Consider the following 3,945-nt stretch of genomic DNA (forward strand, 5'->3'; position numbering starts at 1 on the left):
TCACTGCGCAGGCTGGGAGACCTGTCAGGAGGGCATTGCAGTAGTCGAGTCGTGAGATGACTATTGCCTGAACCAGAAGTTGGGTAGCATCTTGAGTCAAGTAAGTCCTGATTTTCCGTATGTTGTAGAGTGCGAAACGGCATGACCGGGCGACTGAGGCAACATGATCTGAGAAGTTTAGTTGGTTGTCGAGAACAACTCCTAGATTTCTTGCAGTCCTGGTCGGTGAAACAGACAGGGAGTCAAATTTGATGTTGATGTCGTGGTGTATGGTAGGTTTAGCTGGGATGACCAGCAGTTCAGTCTTTGAGAGGTTCAGCTGGAGGTGGTGTGCCTTCATCCATGTAGCTATGTCTGAAAGGCAATCCGAGATCCGTGCTGAAACCAGGGGGTCGTCAGGTGGAAAGGACAGATAGAGCTGTGTGTCGTCTGCATAGCAGTGGTATGAGAAGCCGTGCGAACGGATAATCTGTCCCAAGGAGGTGGTGTAGATAGCAAAGAGGAGGGGGCCCAGCACTGAGCCCTGGGGGACCCCTGTGGTGAGATGGTGAGGTGCAGATAGCTGACCAAGCCATGATACGTTAAACGAGCGTCCTGTGAGGTAGGATTCAAACCAGGAGAGAGCAGCTCCGGAGATTCCCATGTCAGCGAGTATAGAGAGAAGGATACGGTGATTAACCGTGTCAAAGGCAGCCGATAAGTCAAGCAGAATGAGTACTGATGACCGAGCGGTCGCCCTGGCTTCTTTTAAGGCTTCTGTTACAGACAGCAGAGCCGTTTCGGTAGAGTGGCCGCTTTTGAACCCAGACTGATTTGGATCCAGAAGGTTGTTCTGTGAAAGGAAGTCAGAGACCTGTTTGGAGACTGCTCGTTCAATGCCTTTGGATAGGAAAGGCAGTAGTGAGACAGGGCGGTAGTTCTCGACTTGAGCAGGGTTGAGAGAAGCTTTCTTAAGTAACGGTGTTACCCGGGCCATTTTGAACGCTGTTGGAAATGTGCCGGAGGTTAGCGAGGCATTGATCACATGTGTGATAGCTGGAGCGATGGTCGGGCTGATGGACTGAAGTAGGCTCGTAGGTATAGGGTCCAGCGAGCATGTGGTAGGACGGCTGCATGTCAGGAGTCTGGACACTTCACTCTCGGAGAGAGGCGTGAATGCTGAAAAAGATGTTCCAGCAGTCCCTAGAGGTTGTAGGAGTGCGGTATCTGAGTCAGATGCGTTGAGTGGGCATGTAGAGAATTGACTGCTGATTGCCGCCACTTTGTTTGTAAAAAATGAGGCGAGGGTATCTGCAGTAAGGCTGGATGGAGGAGGAGGCAGCTGAGGGTTGAGTAGCGATTTGAAGGTTGAGAAAAGTTTTCGAGTGTCTGTAGCGCTGTTGATTTTGTCATTGTAGAAAGCAGTCTTAGCAGCAGTGATGCTGGCTGAGAAGGAGGTCAGGAGTGTCTGGTAGTTTTTGAGGTCGTCAGCTAGTTTGGATTTGTGCCATTTCCTCTCCGCGGCTCTGAGTTTGGTGCGCTGCGATCGGAGGGTATCATTTAGCCATGGATGAGAATGTTTGGATCGAGCTGGCCTTGTGGTAAGAGGGCACAGCTCGTCTAGACACGAGGTCAGTGTGGAGCAGAGCGAGTCAGTGGCTTCATTGACCTCCAGAGAGGAGAAGGTGTTGAGTGGAGGTAGACCGGAGGCAACCACAGAGGAGAAGTGCGTTGGAGACAGGTTCCGGATGTTGCGGCGGAACGTGACCATCGGCTGAGGAGCCGGAGGCTGTTCTGTCAGGCTGACGTTGAACTGGATGAAGAAGTGGTCAGAAAGATGGAGAGGTGTCACCGTGAGGGTGTCTGTGCTGCAGTTCCGAGTGAAAATCAAGTCAAGCTCTTTGCCAGCTTTGTGAGTCGGTGGGCTTTGAACCAGTTCGAGGTCAAAGGAGTGGACCAGGGCCAAAAAGTCCGCTGAGCCTGGGGCATCTAAGTGGATGTTCATATCACCGAGAACAAGAAGCGGACAGTCATGCTCAGGGATGGAGGATAGCAGAGTGTCAAGTTCGTCAATAAAGTCGCCTAGTTGGCCTGGAGGGCGGTAGATGACCAGCACGTAGAGTTTTGCTGGGGCGATCACTGTGATGGCATGGAATTCGAATGAGACATATTTGTTTGAAGGCAGTAGCGGGGTGAATTTCCATTTGTTGGAGATCAGCAGGCCCGTCCCGCCTCCTCGTCCAGATGGGCGAGGGGTGTGGGATAGTGTAAGGTTAGTGGAGAGTGCAGCCGGGGTGGCAGTGTTCTCTGGTTTGATCCAAGTCTCAGTGAGAGCAAGGAGTTCCAACGAAAGGTGGTTGGCATAGCCAGCTATGAAGTCCGTTTTGTTGACTGCGGATTGACAGTTCCACAAGCCCATGGAGAAGGAGGTTTCTGTCGGTGAGGACCGTTTAAGTTGCTGGAGGTTAAGTACTGTTTAAGTTGCTGGAGGGGTATTTCAAGTACACGGTACCAGGGTATGTTAAGGGTACATACCATAAACGTACAGGGATGGATTACTGAACGGGCCTACCGGGCCCAGGGGCCCAAGGGCTCAGGGGGCCCTGATGCTCAAGCCTCTGCGTGAAGTCACTGCTACGTTCTCCACCCCTGATATCTGAATAAGACCCCTCAATCAAATAACACAGGTTATGTTATGTGATATGTCTTAGGGCCCCTCAATCATATACATATATGGGGGATGTTATTCACTCCTGAAATCTGAATGGGGCCCCTCAGTCAAATAAAACGGGTCACACTATCTGTGATAATCATGCTTTATAATTGCCATCTTTTCACAGCAAGATACCTTAAATCCATTTCCACAAAACTCGCCAGAAGTCACCATTCAAGGGGTTATTTTTCAAAAATGTATTTTGGGGTGGGATGCCCCCAGACCTCCCTACTATTACGGAGTAACTAACAGGGGTGTCACAATTCTCCAGATCCTCGGTTTAATTTCATTTTCAATTTTTAAGTCACAATTCGAAAACAATTAGATTTTCAATTATATACTATTAATGCATTTCTTAAGTTTCTTAAGCTATTTTCTTGTTTTGGGGGACTTTTATTTTGAAACCGAGCCTACCGCGAACAGAACCGTCATTAAACATAGACGTGAACATGAAATGAAACAACACAGAATAATAATTTGATTGTTTCAGCACACTCCAAAGAGACACAAGGTGTTCAATATTGCACTTATCAATGTACATGATATGCCTTAAAGTAGGCTAAGCCTAATTTTGGACTGTAACTAAAACTTGTTTTCACATGCTAATTTGAGTAAGTTAGTGTTACAGTAACTGACGTAAATGAACGACAAAACTTCCATACAACTTCCATAGGCCTACCAGAGATTTTAGAGAGGCTTCGAGTTCAGTTGATGTGTTGTTGTATTTTTTTTTTAAAACTGGCTGCAGCTTGAAGTTAGAGGAGATAACACGCCACAGTTCAACACGTGTGTGTTTTTTTGGCCTCTTGGCATGCATGCTGGACGTGACATTGGGAGTGTGGCTGCATCGTCGATTCTAGGCTACATTTGATTTCGAAGTTCGAGATTGAGATGTAATTTCGATCGATTTTTGACTTAAGACTGAAATCATGACACCCTTAGTTACTAACTTTCTAAGGTAGGAAGGGGGGCCCTTTTCATGTCTGTGCCCAGGGGCCCAGTGGTTCATAATCCGTCCATGTAAACGTAAATATAAACATCTTATTATGATGAGATCGTTGTTGGCACCAAAATGTGAAGAGCCAATCAGATGTGCTGCAAGCACAACATAATTGATGACCTGACTCTAGAGCCATAGACAGATTGGCCACACTTCTGCAACCTAGCCTAGCTGCTACAAGGAAAACGTTCTTGTTTCCAAAATAGTCAGTGCTATTAGCTAATAGCTGATGCTAACACACTAAACCCTGACC

Source organism: Alosa sapidissima, chromosome 22 (assembly GCF_018492685.1).
Source record: "Alosa sapidissima isolate fAloSap1 chromosome 22, fAloSap1.pri, whole genome shotgun sequence".
NCBI classification, from domain to species: Eukaryota; Metazoa; Chordata; class Actinopteri; order Clupeiformes; family Clupeidae; genus Alosa; species Alosa sapidissima.